Source organism: Patella vulgata, chromosome 3 (genome assembly GCF_932274485.2).
Source record: "Patella vulgata chromosome 3, xgPatVulg1.2, whole genome shotgun sequence".
NCBI classification, from domain to species: Eukaryota; Metazoa; Mollusca; class Gastropoda; family Patellidae; genus Patella; species Patella vulgata.
Genome location: NC_065881.2, coordinates 43,231,470 through 43,252,846, shown reverse-complemented (window position 1 = coordinate 43,252,846; position 21,377 = coordinate 43,231,470). Strand labels below are relative to the sequence as shown.

At 34.9% G+C, this 21,377-nt stretch overlaps 1 protein-coding gene across 2 annotated transcripts in view; it reads left to right on the top strand.

Moving 5' to 3' along the window:
- Positions 1-8,549: 8,549 nt before the first annotated feature.
- The window catches only part of LOC126815464 (CTD small phosphatase-like protein 2), a 32,461-nt gene continuing 19,633 nt past the window's right edge, over positions 8,550-21,377 (top strand). The window contains exon 1 of one of the 2 annotated variants that reach the window (XM_050541120.1): positions 8,550-8,658. The gene's annotated coding sequence lies outside the window, so the exon portion shown is untranslated. The remainder of the gene's footprint in view (positions 8,659-21,377) is intronic. The other variant, XM_050541121.1, reaches the window with a different exon arrangement.

The following is a 21,377-nucleotide window of genomic DNA, read 5'->3' as shown; positions in this document are numbered from 1 at the left end:
CTGGTTGACTCATTAACCTCCTTTTCTAATATGAAGATGGGGATTATTTTCTTCAGGATGTTTTTATCCAACGTTTTCATATATGCTAGAAAATGATTCCATGTCAAATATTTAACATGGAAATATTAGTTGTATCTGACAAAATATCAGAAATTAGTTGAATTTGCACTTGCCATTTTTATACGCCCACATGGAAATATGGTCGTATATTGTCGTCGCCCCCGTCCATTCGTCTGTTGGTCCGTCCATTGTCCACAATTTATTGTGAACACTCTACAGACTACATTTATCATTTGATTATTTTGAAATTGATATATGTTGTTTGCATTAGTGAGATGAAGAAGCCTATTTAATTTCAGCAATTTCCATTAATTATGCCGGGAGTTATGGCCATTGTTTCACTTTGTTGTACCTTGTGAATGCTCTAGCGACAAAAGTTATTATCCGATCTGTATGAAATTTATATGCATCATTTAAATTAGTAAAACAAAGAAGTCTATTGAATTTCAGTAATTTCTGTTAATTACATCTAGAGTTATGGCCCTTGTTTCACTTTGTTGAATCTTGTGAACACTCTATACTGACATCAGTTATCATCCGATCTGTTTGAAATTGATATGTATCATTTAAATTAGTGCAACGAAGAAGCCTATTGAATTTCAGCAATTTCCATTAATTATGCCGTGAGTTATGGCCCTTGATTCACTTTGTTGTATCTTGTGAATGCTCTAACGACAAAAGTTATTATCCGATCTGTATGAAATTTATATGTATCGTTTAAATTAGAAAAACAAACAAGCCTATTGAGTTTCAGCAAATTTCTGTTGATTACATCTAGAGTTATGGCCCTTGTTTAGCTTTGTTGAATCTTGTGAACGCTTGAACGACAAAAGTTATCACTTAATCTGTATGAAATTCATATGCATCATTTAAATTAGTGAAATGAAGAATCCTATTGAATGTCAGCAATTTCTGTCAATTACTTCTAGAGTTATGGCCCTTGTTTTACTTTGTTGAACCTTGTGAACGTTCGAACGACAAAAGTTATCATCCGATCTGTATGAAATTTATATGCATTATTTGAATTAGTAAAACGAAAAAGCCTGTTGAATTTCAACAATTTCTGTAGATTTTAGAACCTTGTGAACCCTCAAACAACGAAAATTATAATGTCATCTGTATGAAATTGTCTATTAAATTCCCCTAATTACCTACAAAAAAATAAATATGCGACAACCCTTGTCGACTGCTCGGACGATTTAGCTGCTGTGGGCGTATGTTTTGTTGCCTGGCAACGTATCTTATACTAATATTAACAAACATGGTTTGCCAGACATTGAAACATACCCACCAGCAGGTAAGTCGTTGAAACAGCTATGAGCTACAAATTTAGAAAAGATTGTATCAGAATTAAAGCCTCTTAGTTTTATCAAAAGGGAATAACTTTGAAAGTCAACGTAACTCATTATGGTTCTTCATTTCAATAGGATAGATAACCGATTTGGATTTAGAAAGATTGGATCATAAAATTGAAGTTATATATAAACTACCGGGCAAAAGAAAGTTGACACTCCGTGGACATGTTCAATTAAAAAACAAGCCAACAGTGAGGCTAATGTCCCCCGCCAAAATCCCAAATTAAATAGATGACACATATTAATTAATCGCACATTTATTTTTATACCCCCACATTTTCATGTGGACGTATATTATTGTCGTCGCCCCTGTCCGTCCGTCCACAATTTGTTTGTGGACACTCTACAGGTCACAATTTTTATCCAATTTTGACGAAACTTGAAATATATTGATCATCCCCCAAAGATCTTGTTTCCTTTCGATATTGGCATGTATCGGACCATAACTTTTTGATTTATGGCCCCTGATTGTATGAAAAATCACGTAGAGGTCACAATTTTGATCCGATTATGATGAAATTTGAAAAGCATTTCCTTTCGATATTCTCGCATCCTGAATTAACTTCCTGAATTATGGCCCCTGGTTGTACGAAAAATCGCGTTATAGCTTGTGGTCACAATTTTTATCCGATTTAAAAAAAAAACGTTTTAATATATCACCGTTCCACCCTAATGATGGTTGAGTTCGAATTTCGTGAAAATTGGACCAAAACTGCCAGACAAAATGGCTGCCCTTTGTATGCAAATAGTGTAAAATATGGTATATCAAGGTTGTAAACCCTTTAGAGGTCACAATTTTCATCCGATTTTGATGAAACTTGATATGCATGTTTATAACCCAAATATATTGTTTCCTTTCGATATTTGCGCATATCGGATCTTAACTTCCTGAATTATGGCCCCTGATTGCACGAAAAGTCGCACTTTTAGCTTGTGATCCCTCTAGAAGTCAAATTTTTTATCCGATTTGAAAAACGGTTTATTATGTCACCGTTATACCCTAATGATGGTTGAGTTCGAATTTCTGTCGGACAAAATGGCCGCCCCTTGTACGGAAATAGTGTAAACATCTGGTATATCAAGGTTGTGGACCTCCTAGAGGTCACAATTTTGATCCGATTTTGATGAAACTTGAAATGCATGTTTATAACCAAAAAGATCTTGGTTCCTGTCGATATTCGCGCATATCAGATCGTAACTATCCGATTATAAAAAAAAACGTGTTATACATGTACACAAATGATGGTTGAGTTTGAATTTCGTGAAAATCAGACAAAAACTAACGGACATAATGGCCTTTGTACGCAAATAGTATGAAAAGATTATTTTGATTTAAACAATATTTTATTCACAAACGAATGGGATTGAGCAACAGGCTTGAAGCCTATATCAGCTCTTTCCATAGATACAAATGTATAATAAATAGAGGTATGTTATTTACAAAATATCTTTAAAGAATGTACAAACATTAGATTTAAAGAACATATATACAGGGGTTATGTGGAAGTGTATTTTGCACTGATTTTGAAATTAAAATCTGTGACTTAGTTTGATAAAAAGGTGAACAGCTTTAGTTAATTGTATATTTGATTCTACTGATAAGCTTTCATCTCCCTGTAAAATAATTTTTAAAGTAATATTTTGATCATTTATAATTTTACTAATAATTTCGAACATATGTATTCTAATTTGATTATAATATGGACAGGTAAAAAAATAGTGATATGAATCGTCTTCTGCATTCGGGCAATGAGGACAAACAGCAGAATCGGACAAGAATTGTTCTTTGAGGTGGCTCTATAGGTTATACTACTATTGTTTCTTAAAAGATTATGGCCCCTGATTGGTCGAAAAATGGATTCTCTAGAGGTCACAATTTTTTTCTGATTTTAAAAACCGTTTAGATATATCACCATTCCACCATAATGAAGGTTGAATTGGAATTTCAGGAAAAAGCTAACCAGATTTCATAACCAAAGAGGAATAACATGTTGTCATGAGTTGTGTACCTAAAAATCTCATTGGTGTGACTAGGTTTTACATCGATGTACATGTAGATTTGCTCAAGACCCTCAATTTGTTAACCATCGACCTGTGCTGACTGCCCAAACCACCCCCGATAACCGTAATTTGTCACACAATTCACGAATACCTACAAACATAGTCGATGACTAGCGAGGTGTTTTTCATCCCAGAGCTCTAACCGAAAAATTACATATTTTTGGAACTATGATGAAGATCAGTGAGATTAGAACTAGAACATGGGTAGATATTTAAAAGGTGGATTCCGAGTCTTTTACAAATCCTCAAAAGCTGGAAAAATAACCTGTTGGGGTTTAATTTAATACTTATTATACAATGGACCGCAAAACAGAAGGCCCCCCACACACACACACACACACATATCATTGCATGTAAAAGGTGTAAAACCATGACAGCAGGTAAAAGCTGTGTTTTCTAATGAAGGTCCCCTAATAACTTCCAATGCGCGCGCACACACACACATCATTACATGTAAAAGGTGTAAAACCATGACAGCTGTATCCCCCACCAATACCGAGGGCCGGTTAAATATTGCCGAGAGAGCAGAATCAGAGTTATTGTGGGGTTATCCCATTTCAGCTGATCATGAAATTGCAAATTTAAGTTCTGTATCTGTTTATTTTAGGTACATGTATGTCATTTTTCATAGAATGTAGGACACACACATTACAACAACGACACGCGTGTGCGTGCACACATAGAAAGTACCGAGGACACGGAGACAAGGCTTATAATCGAGATCACATCATTTGTGTGTACATGATTGCAACAAAACGAGGTCATTAGTTCTGGAATTAACAATTGCGGACATCACAGATTTACTTGAAAATAACCTTGAATTAACTCTCCGTTGACCACATGAGAGTAACATACGATATCAACCATTTTGACCATGGCGACCATGTTTTTTTATGTGCGACTTGCGATTGAAAGTTCATACATCAGTGTTTATGTCGTCTTCATCATCATGCCAGAGGATATTACCTTATAATGGGATCTACGACGAAGGTTATTTGCATACGGAAAAAAGTCCGGACTAGGACGGAAATTAATAATTTACGCGATCGACCTTGTCAGTAGAAGGGGTGGTACTCATATTTACAGAAATGAAATGAAATGGGGTTTAACGTCCTACTGTTCTGCTCCGACTGGGCTAATGAAGACGGGCATACGCCATACAATGTGCTATGAGGGAAATTTTGCCCGGACAGTGACACTACGGCCTACTCTTATATCGAATTCCAACTGTCAAGGGATCTTTTACATGCACGCCAATGTGAACACGGGACCTCGGTTTTTCGTCCCATCCGAACGACTAGACAGCTGTCCTTGTCAGGCCCTCCGTCCTGCATCACTGACAAGGGGTAACCACGCCGGAAAATCTGGATGAACTCTCTCGGCCAATGCAGGGATCGAACACCCGACCTCCAGGCAGCGAGCCAGCGTCTTACCCACTTAGCCACCGTGACCCCATCATATTTACAGGCCTTTGGAAACGATGAATGCAAAGAAATTAAATTGGGTTTAACATCCCACAGGCACTCCGACTGGGCTAATGAAAACGGGCATATTATGGTGGCTGATTGGTATCATATGTCGTCATGTCGTGGTGACGCCCTTCATAAGACGACAACCCGACATCACGACATTATAGCCCGACACCACGACAACCCGACATCACGACATTTTTAACCCGACACTACGACATCTTCACCCGACACCACGACATTAAGAATAAACTATAAAATATACTTATGGAAAAACAGCTACTAATTATTTATTTGAGCGACGTCTCGAAGAGTATTCTTTCAACGTTATCAAGCTAATACAGTAATTCCTGTGGTGGTACTGAACAACTTCAAAGCTGTTTTAGGGGGTACAGATTTCAGCTAATCTAGCCTAGCTGTGGACTGGAAATTAGATAACTCTTGTCAGGGATACTCTACCACTACAAATGTCTGACAATTACATAGCTCTGTCAGGGGTAACCCACCACTAGAAATGTCTGTTAGAGTGTTTTTGTAACACCCGAAGATGTACGGTACACTGCTGTACGATTTTCATGTGGTACACTTTTGAACTAATCTAGCCTAGTTGGGGTGCATGGCATTTTGGGCGTGGAATAAAATAAAATAAAACCAAGTACGAACAATCCAAACCATAAGACAAAATTCGAAGTCCTAAAAAAACGGTATAGGCAAAATGGTGTAATAAGGCAAAATAGTGTAATCAGCTTATGGACTGTTCACCGTGTACAAAATACACGACAAACAGTGGTAACAGGTGTCCGGAAGAGTAAGCTTACCCTGCCTGGCGCCACACCCGCCATAGCTGCATCCAAACTATTAGGCGAAATCTCAGTAAAATAGCGTGATTGGCCAATGGACTATCGGTATGCATATGCACGTGATGAACAGTGTTAACGATGTAGTAGACAGACATTATCAGGGATAGTATACGCGTCAATTAAATATATCTAGAATAATAGCCGAGAGAGACATGTTATATTTACCAATCAAGTCAATATGACGGCCATAAAACTTTTTAAAGGTTTTAATAAGTTTAGTTCACAAGTATCCCTGTAGTTGAAGCTTCGACGACAAATGCCTCGATCTACTTAAAAAATCAGAATAAAATGAAAAAGCTCTCGCGTAACGAATTAGTTGAGACACAAACCACCGGAAACCCGGTAGACTTACATTCTGATGATACCAGATATACATGCATTGATAACATATAGGAAAAAATTGGTAAACTTTTCAGCTAGGTTGGCCCCCTGGGCTCCCGATCTATACACCATTCCGTGGCCAAAAACAGAAGAAGAAGCGCCACAATAAGGATATAGTCTATCATAAGGAGATTTTTCCCCCACCGTTCAAAGAAAGCAGGACACTATTAATTAAAATGGGCTCGTCTGTCTGTCTGTCTGTCCGTCACACTTTTTGGAACACAATAATTCTCCTTCTAATTGAGCTAGATCGTTCAAACTTGGTGTAGGTGTTTATTAGGTCAATGCCTTGTTGGAGTTCGAAGATGAGCCTTTTCTGCTGAGGATAAGCAAAGATTGGTTGATACGTTGGGACACGATAACTTAAGTTCTAATTAAGTGAGAGAGATGAAATTTGGTGTATAGTTTTATTACATCAATACATTGACTAAGTTCGATAATGAGCATTTTCTGCTCAGGGTAAGCAGAGCGATAAGCAATTTGATTGGTCGAGAATTTGGAACACAATAATTCTCATTCTAATTAAGTTAAAATGTTCACACTTGGCGTGGGTGTTTATTAGGTGAATGCCTTGATGGAGTTCGAAGATGAGAATTTTCTGCTTAGGGTAAGCAGAGATAAGCAATTTGATTGGTTGATGCTTTATTGGGACACAATAACTTTAGTTCTAATTAAGTGAGAGTGACGACACTTGGTGTATAGTTTTATCACGTCAATACCTTGACTAAGTTCGATAATGAACATTTTCTGCTCAGGGTAAGTAGCAAACTGCACGCAGCCATCCATATACGTCATACGTCATTATGATCACTGCCCTAGTTAGCCGCCATTTAAAACGCTCACGTGATCATTTTGGGGCGGGACTTATCCATTGGACTATAGCTTTGTGTACACAACACAGTAAAAATAACCCGATCAAGCACGTGTTTTATGTAAACACGTCTTTAGGAAAATGTCAACTTCTGCCAATCCGGTAAAAGCGATATATAATATGTGCTAGTGGGTAATATTGCAATACATTCTTTGCCATTGTAAACTGTCTTTAGAGTTTCAATCTGTTTATCTTTCAAAACAAGGTTAGATACTCCTAAATTTGTCTTCGCAAACAAAACCGCCTCTGTGAAATTAACTTTTATGGGCGCCGCCATATTGAATAATTAGAGGACTATTTTGTGATTCGGCTTTGATAAGCAGAGATAAGCAATATGATTGGTTGATGCTTTATTGGGACACAATAATTTTATCTTCTTTGAGCGGCATTTAGCAACTGACATGATTAAAGGAGCTAAATCGCTAATATTTTGGATCTAGAAATTGACACAAATGGGTCGCAACGTATATACTAATGTAATGTGAATGTATATAAACTGATTTACATTCAATCGTTTCTGTTTTTACTGCAATTTCTAATCAGTTATATTCGGCGAAATACGCCAGAAGTCTCAATCCAATGGCAATCTCTAGCGTCTGGTTATTCCACGATAGTATTTATTGCGCATGCTCTCCAGATAAGAATATGCCGTCGCCGTTTGACATGACTTGTGGAATATATCTAGCCTCTTTCTACGAGTCCCTTGTTAAAAATGGCGATGAAATGCACCATGGTACACGATTCGTGTACCAAAGGTAAAATGTTTATTTTGTCTTAATCATTGTATATCAGAAGCCCACCTTTTTCCCCCAAGATCAGAACATCAATGTTGATTTAAATTGACAAATAATTCGTGTTTTCAATGTCGAAGATTTTTGATGATAGAGTTAGAGACTTAGCTACTTTAACATTTTGAGCTAAAGCTAAGCAGAGCTAAGCAATTTCATTGGTCGATGCTTTGTTACATGATAACTTTGATTCTATCTAACGAAACTTTATATATAATATAGTCTATAGTTGATAATCAGTTTGATTGCTCCATACTTTTGAAAAAAAAACAACAACAAATGTGCTTTAATTAATGTGTCATCTATTTGTTTTGGGATTTCGGCGGGGGACATCAGCACCACTGTTGGCTTGTAATATTTAAAAACATCTTTTTGTCGATTACTCATTCCCTTTAAAAAAAAAAAGGTAGCTGTGCCCTGACCTTCGACCTTTGGTGTTAGAAAACGGTAAATTTTACAGACATCCACAAGTCTAAGGTTATATTGACATACCCGCATTTTTCGATTGTGCACGCAGTAAGTGATCCCTTCACACTTAATGCTTAGTAACTATAATTAGATCTGCGTGACATAATAAAACCTATGGCTATGCCTTAATTCACGTTCTGTTATATGTATCGCATAATTCAATATCGTCGACATTTTGTACTTTATCGAAAACAATAGTACCGGTACTATCCACATTTTATTCCAAGTTGTGACTGAACCGCGCACTGTTTACTATGCAATAGGAACGCATGCGTAAAATCAAACATCCGGGTAACTCGGCCTACGCGCGAAATGGAGTAGAGGTAAACAGTAAACGCGAATGAGGTAGGTATTTCTTGTTTATATGTCTTTCTGGTTAATTTTCTTGATGGCAGCTTATTTTGAATATAAGCACGGTATGTTCATGATATATTTAGTTAAATATAATCACCGATATAAGGGTCATTTTCTTACGTTTGGACGCCAATCGCTGCACGATATTGTTGGCACGACGCCGAGAAAGACGAAACAGGGTCGATCGAAAAAAAGTTGGGCAAGAGATAAATTTTATATCACAGATTTCTGCTGTCAGGACTGTTATGAATCACAAATATTATATGTCACCGAATATTCATTAATTATATGAATTATAAGTATACAGTTATGACTGTCCAGAAAAAAAAATAGGTTTACAATCATGACAGCTTAGTGGTTCATGTATGTACGGTAAAAACCATGTACTACATGACGTCACAAGGCTTGTGGTTGACCCAATTTTTAACCAGAGCCAAGCAGGTTATCTTGTCCCCTATCAAACTTCAGATTGACCAAAATCATATACATTTTTATTAAATAGATACAGCATTTCTGTCAGCTACATAGTAAACAATAAAATAGTATTATTAGATTAGAGATATAAGCTTAACCCACAGACTTCTATTTTAAAACTTAACTCACTGACCATTGCATTGACTCAAGCATTATTTATTAATTATATGATTATTGACCAACTCACTGTGAATGTGATTATTAGTCATTCAACCATAAGGCTGTGATACTACTGTTAGTTACACAGCACACTTTGAGTGTTATCTCTTAATTGATTTGAATGATTAACTTTATGTTGTGTTAGAGATTTTTTTCAAAATCAGGTCATACTATAGTTAGGTGGCTTCCATTTAAATAAGTTGAAGTTATGGGTTTATAAACAGTTGAACTATTTATCTTATACTATAGAACCTTGAATACACAAACACAAATTCAGTTGACAGATAGGCTTACATGTTGTACTCATGTAGTGTATAGTGAAGGCCTTGGCAGGATGCCAATAAACTTAGTTGAAGGCCTCTATAAAGGAACAGAATGCAAGTACGTTATGCCAAATGGAAGAGAATATGTGTAGGATTTTTTTTAGAACAAGATCTTAGTGTAAAAATATTGTTTCTACCTAATTATTTGAAAAAAAACACAATAAAAGAGAAATTTGTGTGTTATGAACCATGTAAATTTATTCATATATAAATTCTGATGAATATTGACTACATAATGTACAGGTGGCTCACATGCTGTGTAATGATTAGAGAGAAATGCATGTAGGTTACAGATTAGATTTTAGGAGACTATGATTAAGAAGAGATGCCACATCCGGTACTGAATCTGTGCTTTATAAAAATAAAATAATGGCAATAAAAATAAACAATCTAGTATGATCTGAATGATTAAATTCCATCTACTGCACTGTCGTACAGTCCGAGGCGTGTAATGAAAATAAACTCGCAACACGTAAAGCAACCTAAAACATGAATTGGGGATCATTTCCCAAACACTGTATGCTCTTCAAAAAAACTAGGGGATATTGAAATGCAAATACCTATGCAGGTTGTGATATGATAAATAGTCATGGACACTTGACATGCTTTGAGAGTATGTTCACAGATGAAGAACTTATCGCCCCAACAGAACGATTGAGCTGCACATGCGACACACAGTAGCGCCATAAACGTGGGAGGGTTCATTGTCAAATTTGAGACTTCAAGGAAGTGTTGATGAAAACTGCCGCATGCTGGTTTATCTATCCATGGTTGCTTTCCTATTGGTTCTTGCATAAGATTTACTGTTTAGCGTATCTTTGACTTAGTGTGTTACGTTTAATTTGATCTGGAGACGTGTTCGTCAAATCGTGATTGGATGGTTGATTAGGACAAATTGCTGAATGTCTCAAGGATTGGTGATTACTCATTATTAAGACAAAAATCAAAAACGTCCATTTTCGCTTTTGAAGGCGTATCTCTTTGCGAGTGAAATGGGGCTGTCAGATAAGCCGCCCATATGAACTGTTTATGTTCATGTGTGTCGGCAATTGGCCTGTTATTAACATACACTGGTTACCTCTAATAAAATTAAAAACAGCACTGCATTTCCACAGTTTTGTATTGTTTCTGAATATCCCCTACTTTTTTTGAAGAGTATATTATTTCGAAGAAAGCAGGGAATTAATTTAAAATGGGTCTATCTGTCACACCTTTTGGAACACAATAACTCTCCTTCTGATTGAGCTAGAACGTTCAATCAAACTTGGTATTGGTGTTTATTGGGTGAATGTCTTGATGGAGTTCAAAGGGATGAAACTTGATGTATGGTTTCATAATTCATTATATCAGTACCTTGACTAAGTTCGATAATGAACATTTTCTGCTCAGCAGAGTGATAAGCAATTTGATTGGTTGAGGCTTTGGAACTTGATAACTTTGATTGTAATTGAGTGAGAGTGGTAAAACCTTGTGTATAGTTTCATTACAGGTAGATCAATACCTTGAAAAGCTAAGTTTGATGATCTAATGAGCATTTTCTGCTTAGGAAAGTAGAGAATTCAATCTGATTGGTTGAGATTTTGGAACACAATAACTCTCCTAAATGAGGAAGAATGTTCAAACTTGGTGTAGTCGACTGGCGTGGTTTCGAATCCCCGGTTGTACGTGGCAAGGAGTAGGGTCGCCTGTCCAACCTCGTGGGTTTTCTCCGGGTCCTCCGGTTTCCTCCCACTGCTAAAGACCCCTACGCGCAAGCGAATTATGTAAATAAAATTAAACCATGTTAGTCCCGAAATGACCTAGTTTGTGTCGAGTGGACGTTAAACCCCATTTCTCTCTCTCAAACTTGGTGTAGGTCAAGGTGTCTGTTAGGTGAATACCTTTAAAGAATTCGATCATGCACATTTTCCACTATGGCTAAGTAGAGATAAACAACTTGATTGGTTGAGACTTTGGAACACAATAACTTTGGTTCTAATTGGGTGAGAACGATGAAACTCTTGAGTACCGGTATAGATTCATTATATCAATACCTTGACTAAGTTCGATGATGAGAATTTTCTGCTTAGGCAGCAATTTCATTGGTTAAAACTTTGGAACATACAACTTTGCTTTGAATTGAGTTAGAATGTTCAATTATTAACATTTGCCGCTCAAGCTAAGCAGAGCTAAACAATTTCATTGGTCGATACTCTGGGACAAGATAACTTTCATTGTAACTGATGGAGTGGTGAAACTTAGTGGATAGTTTTACTACTAGTACCAGGTGCTTCAAAACTTTGAGTTCAATCATGACCATTTTCTGCTTAGACCAGGAATAGAGAATCAGTTTGATTGCTCGATACTTTTCAAAAAGATAAATGTTCAATTAATTACCGGTAATATGTGTCATCTATTTATTTTGGGATTGCGGCAGGGGACATTAGCTTTACCTCATTCTATTTCTAGGTTAGGCCCTATCATGGTCAGCTGTGTGTTACAATAAATCTCAATGATATAACTTCTGATCAATGTCGTTGAGGAAAATTTGTCTCGTAATATTTTAAGAATAAACAAATGAAAAAAAAATAGGAAGTGGCTGATACTACTTGCTTATCAGATTTTTTTTAAAAGCCAGGTGCATCATTGAACTTGAAGTGCACTTGAATAAATGGTAGGGCCTGATCAAGGATGATAGCTCCTTATCAAAATACACAAAAAAAATGACATTTAAACTGCATTACCGGTACATGTATGTCTCAACAGTACGGTAATTCCAGTCAAATCAGTGACCAGTACATTTTCATAACTCAAGAGGAAGTGTAGGCTAACAATTTAAAAATGTAACAAAACCAAAATTTCAGGGTTCCCGCGGTCCTTGAAAATCCTTGAATATCCTTAAATTTAAAATTTAATTTTCAAGGTCTTGAATATCCTTGAATTTCGCGGAAATAGGAAAATATCCTTGAATTTCAGTTGAGAGCCTTAATTTTGTTTCAAATGTCTTCAATTCCTTTTAAATATGAGATTATAACGATAGTTGGTAATGTTTTGGTTATTTTTAAGATGAAAAATTGTAACTTTAGGCTAAAAAATGTCCTTGAAAATCCTTGAATTTGACGTATATTTATCCTTGAATATCCTTGAAAAAATATTTGACGTAGCCGCGGGAACCCTGAATTTGTCAGAATGTCTTTTCAGGTTTTATTACATGTACATGTACAATGTAAACAACCATGTTAACATAATACAGTGAAGACATACATGTAGGCTACTGGTAACAGAAAAGACAAAAATTCAAAGTCATTAATTTGACTCCAGTTGTCTAAATAAATATGTGAATACCATTAGAAAGCATAATAAAAGTGATTATGCAATATAATTTCATTTGAACAAAATACCTTTTGTTTTGTCTATCCCTATACAAGAAGTCTTTCCGGTATCATTATTTGTAACGGAAAAGACATGCCTTGACTAGCTGTACTCATTCACTGCATAGACATGCAGCATGATATTAACAGAGTGCTTTGACAACCTTATTCCCAGGTTTTCTGAGTGAACACCTCTCCATCAGTCAGTGTTTTATGTCTTAAAACAGACCAAAAGAAGAGAATTACAATTTGTGCGACAACCATGTGCAGTCATCGTAGTTGTTTAGATTTTCCTTTCTATAAACTGTTTCTTTCTAATTATGTGGGATTTTCCTGCTTGACCATAACTCTGTCTTTGATTTAATAGTGACTCCAAGTGGCAAACTTGATAATGTGGCATACGGTTAACTCAATTGTTCTCAGAAATAGCTTAATTGAACATTTTATTCAGCTCTGTTGGATGGTTAATTTAAAAACACTGTTCATAGTTTGGAATGAGTGGTTTTACCATGTAACGGAAAGGACATTTTGACCATATAATTTGATATACTGATTTTATTTTGAATAACAATGCTGTCAAAATATTGGCCCAAAGAAGTTACTTCCATGCTGATGTACAATATATAATTTTTTTTTATGGTTGCGCAAGTTTTATATCACATATTGGGTAAGCTTATATACCATTTTTTTCTGTTACTTGTATGGGTTTTTTTAGACATCATATCTAAAATTACATTAACAATCAATTTTGGCAATTCATAGAATACCAAAGTCAAAGTGGGACTTGAAATTAAAAATATATCTGTTGATTATAGAGTGTATACTGATGCCATGGTTTATTGTACATTATACATGTAGCTGGAGTCTTTCCACAATATGACGAGATGAGTCATGTCACAAGCAAAGTTATGATGAATCGCACTGATCAATAAATGACCAATTTAAAATAGATTCAATCTGTGTAATACCAGTGTGATTACTCAAATCTTTAGAATTGGATGTGTTACTTAGAATAATTTTGAAGATTAAGGTTATTGAATACCAGTGTCAAAGAATTTATGTAAGCTCATTAGACACTTTAAATTTTAAGAGTAATGATATGAATTAGATGACTTGATGAAATCACAATAAAATATAAACAGCTTACTTACAGTCAAAACAAATAATTTGTTCTAATTGCATTTGTTGGCCATTATCTTTCTGCTGTAAAAGTGTGTTTAAAATCAATAGGCTTTGCACACAAAATCGGTTAGTATATTAGCAGCTAAACTTGGAGGGACTATTGATTTATTATAGTGCAGAATAGAAATTTAGTTTATCATTTAATCAATAGTGATATTGATAATGTCTCTTTGTTATCAACACCTTACTGATTGAATGTCTATCATGGACAAGAGATAGAATGAAAGCAGACTGATTGTCATTCATTCATATTTCAGGTTAGTACATGTACATGTAGTTTATACTGCTGCAGGTACAAAACATTGTTACAGATCTACATCAAAATTTTCTGCAGATTTACATCAAATCATTGTACAGATTTATATCAAAACTGTTCTTACATGTATATAGGATTGCAGATGTTAAAAGTTATACAATAAACTTATTGTACATATATTACATTATTTAAAAAAACAATTTCTTTAAATTACGTTGTTGGAGTAGCAGGGTATTAGACAATAAGTTGGTTATTCATACAACAAAATACAAGATTTATGTAAGATTATGATCTTCATTATTTTCAGAAATCTTATCATTATCTAGAACTAGAAGTAAATTCATACATAAATATCATTTGGTCAAGTTGACTCCCTGAGTTCATAAACGAATTGCCTTTTATATTTCCTCTGTATCAGTACCTATTTATTGTGATCAAACTTCCAGTGTATCAGTTGTAATGCAACTAATACAAGCAGCATTTTAATAAAGATACATGTAGCATGGCCCTACAGATACGGTCACAATCTCACTCATATCTACTATCTAGTTAAGACATTTTTGCACTGTTCTCTGTTCAGTGATCTTAGTTTTGAGATCTTGTAAATGCCTAAATTTGTGATATGAATGGACTAAATTCACAAAATAGCAACTAATCAGTGTTACCAAGACTAAATCTAGCCCCCCCCCACCCCCTCCCAAATTTGTAGATCATTCATTATACAGGCTAACAACACTATTTGTGAACTACATAGAAACAAGGGCAATAAAACAGTTATCTAAGGTTGCTCTACATTAATTTACAGAATGGTACTAAAAATAAGAATTCCTCAGTCATGTCTGCTCTAGTACAGTTTCTTTACAGAATGCATCTCTTAATGCAGTTTTCTTGCCAAGTGGTGTGTCTTCGTATTTCAACATGGTGTGCTTTTAGACTGTACGTATATAATTCTACAAATCATAATTTAAGCTAATTAATACTTCATTAATACTTCCAAGCTACATTTGTAACAAGTTAAAAAAATGTTATATATATTTTTAAATAAGCATTAGTTACATGTATCAAGAAAGACATTTCAGAATCTGTCTTAACTATCAGATATTGACAGCGAAATATATCAGCTGATACAGATAAAATTATCGATAGTGGTGGATATAATTATAAAACTATATACATGTACATTAAAATGCCCTGAATGTCCTGATACTCGATGTAGATACATGTCATTGTTAGTTAGGAAACCCCTGGTACTATTTTACCTCGATAATCAAACACAAACTCAATGTTTTTTAAAGGAAAAAATAATTGGGTCACGGTTCCTACCAGTCAAAAATGCTCACAATCTATTGTGATCTAAAATTATTTGCTGTATGATTAATTAATAAAGTCAAGATTATCAGTTACTAAATGTTGATTACGATATAATTGATATAATTCCCTAATCGGCACCTGTATGTCTATTATAATAGATGTCAGAATGGTGCATGTGGTAATGATCCGACATCAAAGCGATAGCTTCACGTCTGTCATCAGTGGCAATTATGTGACATTCTCCGACCATTTCTATAACTAGAGTTGAAACTAAAACTAGTTGGGATCTTATGTGTTTATAATATTATGAATTAATCAAGTAAGCCTACATGTAAGATCTTTATGAGTTATCAAATGTTGATAACAATACAAACATGTCTACATTTATAAAGTATGATCATTAGAACTAGGCTACATAATGATACAAATCACTAGATTATGTCTAAATTTTTAATTTATCGGCATTATTTTATGTGATCCTTTTTATTGCGATTTCTTGAACATGGAGAGCAGAAGTTCTGATTTGAAAAATAAACAGAAGGAATATGTTTCCAGTGCGAAATTGCCTACAGGTGCTTACTTAATAGGACGCATGGTGTCACTTTGCAGGAAGCCTGTTGAAGGTAAAAAAAAACTGTCAGTCAAACTGAGACAAAATATTGAAAAGTTGCGCTCATCATTGCCATCACTAAGCTATTGTCACCAAGTTACGCCTCCAATTGAACAGTGTCACTATATAATGAATTCAAGGAATGGATTGAGATTCAGGGTAGTAATAGCACTGGATTCAAAGGATTCATATCAAATTGTTTTGGGCGTATTACATAACTGGCAAAAGAAAGGTGTATTTAGAGAAAAAGGAAGATATAATAATCAAGTTTTTTGATTGCGTGGTTGACTGTAACTCAAAACGTATTGTCCTGGCAGACTCGACCTTCGTACCGAATGACTGGTTTCAGCGTTGTGTCGACCGGAGCCGAAGTCTACTCGTTTATGGGGGATCAAATCATATTTCCACTTATGATGCTATTGGACATAGATAAACAATTTCTACATTAGATCTACACACAGCTGGTCAACAGTCAAAACGTTCTTCGACACCAGGGGGGGTTGGATGGCCGAATGGTTAGCACGTGCACGCTGTATCATAAGGTCTGTCATTGACCATTGAGTCAACTGGCATGGCTTCGATTCCCCGGTTGTACGTGACAAGGAGTAGGGTTATCTGTCCAACCTCGTGGTTTTCTCCAGGTCCTGCAGTTTCCTCCTACTGCTAAAGACACCCACGCGCAAGCGAATTACTGTAATAAAATTGAATCATGTTAGTCCCGAAATGACCTAGTTTGTGTCAAGTAGATGTTGAATTCTCTCTCTCTCTCTCTCTCTCTTCGACACCAAACTACCTGACCTCTACAGGAAAAGGAAAATTGATCAGCGCTGTGATGGAAGAAATCCGAAATGGAGTTCTTTGTATCTATTCTAATGATGAAAGTACTTGTGACATCGATATAGTAAAACTGGAGCAGCACCACTGACAATCCAATCTGGACTGTGAGTCTAATTTCAAGCGGCTTAATAATAAAAGTGTCAGGTGGAATGACTAGTGTAGAAACTTGTTCAAAGAAAATGACCGTCGCTTTAAATGGACTATTGATGATGCGAGAATTTACAAATCTAGAAACCGAGGAGAAACGAAACAAATGGAAGTGGGCTAGATGTTCAGATGCAGTGTAGAACGTTAAAAAGCTAGAGAAGGACTTCGTTGCCACAGTGAAAGTCGCAATGCAATTGGCACTAAAAAGAAAGAAAGAACTAAAAAAAAAAGAAATGCTAAAAATACTTCAGGTTTTAATGGTGGTCCAATTATCAGAATGCTCAACAGATTGAGTGAAAAACAACTCCTGCAAGAAATAAAATACTTAAGAATGACTTGCACACCATGCGTCAAAAGAGAAGAATTAAAAAAAAAACGAACGGTACATACAGATATAAAAACCTTACGATGACTGAATTGAAACAGGCCATAAAGGATGTGGTAAAATCAGAAACGAAATTTATTAAAGATGTGGATACATGTACTTTACTAAAACTAATGCTCTCCTAGGTATGTATTTTGTACATTCTGACCTAACACTCTTTGAATATGCTTCACTCTGTACAATTACAAAAAAATACATAAATTAAATACAAAAAATGAACATTTGTAAATTTGGTTCAGAAATTGTTGTGACATTTTTTTGAATTTTTTTTTAGAAAATAACCATTTGTAAATAAATTTAGAAATAAGTAAATCCGCCATATTGGATCAATGAAATCGGAAAATTATATTACATTCGTGTTTGTGGACCTCCAAAACCATATACAATATATTTATACTCGTTTGGTTAATTTTGTTAAATAAAATGGACACCATATTGGATTTCCACCATTTTGGATCACTGAAATTGGTCAAATATATTGTATCCGCACTTGTCGACCCCGAAAACCCTAGTATAAAGGACATATTACAGGTCATATGAAAGCTAGTTTTATACTCAATCGATGAAAAAAATGGCGTTTATGGCCATTTTGTGAAGGAAAATGACCGCCATATTGAATTTTCAAAAATGAAAGATAATATTAATATTGTATTTGTGTTTGTCGACCCAAAAACCCTATAAAGGACACCGCTAGAAACCTATTTGAAGTGTTTCTAACAATATTGTGAAAGAAAAACGAAATTTACTGGAAAATGGCCGCCATCTTGGAAAATGGTTGATCCCCGACCGAAAAAATAGTGCTAGGTCAAAAAATTTGCAAAAAATGAATTTTTCAGCTCAATTTGCCTAGGAAAAAACCCTGCACATCATTTCGATATATTTTATCTCATCCCTTTAAATACCACTAAAAGTCTAAACACTTATACAATATACCTTAATAACTAGAGATTTTGGATACGACACCCAAGTATATTTTTGTCTATGTCACTGTCATCAAATGGCGCCGCTGTGGCTGAGTGAGTAAGATGCTGACTCACTAGTCTAGAGGTGACAGGTTTGCTCCCGGTGTCGGTTGAAAAGGTTCCATAAAATTTACCAGCTTAAGGCAACTTATAGTAGTCTTTAACTCAGTATCATCCACAATCTTTTGACACTGCAAACATGACTTAATGGTCAATATAAATCAACATTGGTGTTGTTATCTTACCGTGAAAAAATGGGCTTCTGGTATCCAATATTTAAGAATACTTTCCTGTGCCATTTGTTATGAGCGACTCAGTGAACGAGACTAAACATGTCCAACAAGGGAAGACTACTGGAGCAGACTTTAATATGCACTCTTCGCATATTTCGGCGAACTTAATTTACATAACTGATTAGAAATTACAGTAAAAACAGAAACAATTGAATGTAGATCAGTTTATATATACATTCCTATTACTTACATTATTATAGTGTTGCAACCCATTTGTGTCCATTTCTAGGTGCCAAAGAATAGTGATTTAGCTCCTTTAATTTGATACTAATCATTGCCTTTGAATATCACTTATCCTTTGAATACAGACCCCTAACTCTCAAACAATGTGTGAATAAGGATTAAAAAAAAAAACATAGACCGGTAAGGATTTTGCACTGTTTATTCTTTCCTTATTACGACCCCTATGAATGAAAGTCTTGTATTATGACTAAATAGCTAGGTGCACGACAACTAAAATAAAATTACTGAGTGTCAAGCAAAATAATGATTTGTTCACAACTCGAATATGATATTTTAAAGGTATTTACCAAGTCCTTTTGAACAGATATCAACGACTCCAGTATCAGTAAAATGGCTGAGTATTGGCTGATATCGATTTCTACCAATAGGCCACATTTATTGGCCAATTACCGATATTGGAACCGATTATCAGACCCTCCCTTTCTTCTATGGCCTGCCAGTAGTTACTTAGTTATTTTGTAGTAAATGTGGATGTAGTTATGATTTATATTGTATAATTGTCTGGTCCATTAATCAGATGTCAAATCAACTTTGTATTCTATTCCCTAATTGGACATTTCATAATGAATAATACTACACTAAATATTTTTTTACTTCTTTCAATAAGTGGCAACGTTCACCAGCTGAAATACTCCATTCATTGTAGATTGCATGTAGAGAGTGTTGACGAGTTGTAGCCAGCACTAAGTAAGTGTTATGATAGTAGTTTATAGTCTAGGTCACATTACATGTATTTATATTTACTTTTACAGTGAAAGTTATAAATAGACACTTACTTACATGTTAATTCTATTACAACACATAATTTCTCACTGGCTATAGGTTAGATGTTTAAATTCAGAAGTTTTAACCCACATTAAGTTCAGAACCACATTTATGTTAAAAGTCCCAGGTGTGAAGCCCAGGTTGTGATTTGGAAGTCAGGAGTGAATTTTTTTTTTTGTGATCTTAAGCTCTTAGATTTACACCCAAATGTGTTCAATTGAGTTGATTTGATTTGTAGACTACAGTACATGTAGTTATGGATATAGTTTAAGTGGAAGTATTTGTTTTAAAAAAAAGTAATTTTAGTTTCATATTTGGCTTTAACTGTCAATGTGTAGCTCTAAATCTGTAAAATCTCAACATAAAATCATAATATGGATCTGTGTTGAACCCGGGTTATGGAACATGTACTTTATGATATTTTTTGACTACAGTTATTGTAACTTGTGTGTAGTTGTAATCAATCAAATTAATCTGTTTAAAATTGTACTAACAGTGTCTAGCCCAAAATCTTTTCATTACATGGATTTAGTTTACAAATCAGTTTGACATAAGTCTTTAACATAAATGATATGAAAGGTGTGATATACCACCTGTTGTCATTTACATCTTAAAAGTAATCTTAACATAATTTTATTTATCTTATTTATGGTCTATATCTATCTTTAGATTTATATCTAAGTAGGTCATTCTTACTCTTCTTACCTAAAACACAGCATTTCATCACAAAACTTGTCAACAAGTTTGATTCTGTGGAGAAGTGTACAGATTTTAATATATATAGGTGAAGTTTTGGAAATTTACTATAGTAGTGATAGTACTTATTAATAGCTCATTAATGGCTCGTTAGGAAATATGGAAGTAAATTAGACAATTTCTTTACACCTGAATAATATAAATTCATCTTATCTCTGTCAATGTCATCATGTATTTTGTACTTTTGTGTTAGAACTCAGAAGTTTGTCATAAATTTTGATACCATGTTAATAGAAATAATCTGGTTAATTTGTAACTTTTCTTATACTAAGATTTAATGTTTAGGCATTAAGTCAACTGATCAGGAAACTTAAAAGTAATCTGCGTTCCATTTACATCTGACAAAACCAAATTTGGTGAGCTTCTATGTTGCAGCAGCTCAATCTATGTGTTGTGCAAACCATGGAGTTGCCTCATTTACGCTTCGACTTGATGAGCATCTTCACATTTTTGGGTTTGCTCATAATGTTACAGTTATGCTGTATTGTCTAATAGAGTTCTTGTTGGACGGTGAAACAAACTAAGCCATAACAAGATTGTATATTGGGTCATTATGCTGCGTTTACACTGTTGAATTGTTGACAGTAAATTGTCACAATTTTGAAGTTACAATTTGTTGACTGAAAATCGATAGCCAAAACGATGTCCAAGCCATTC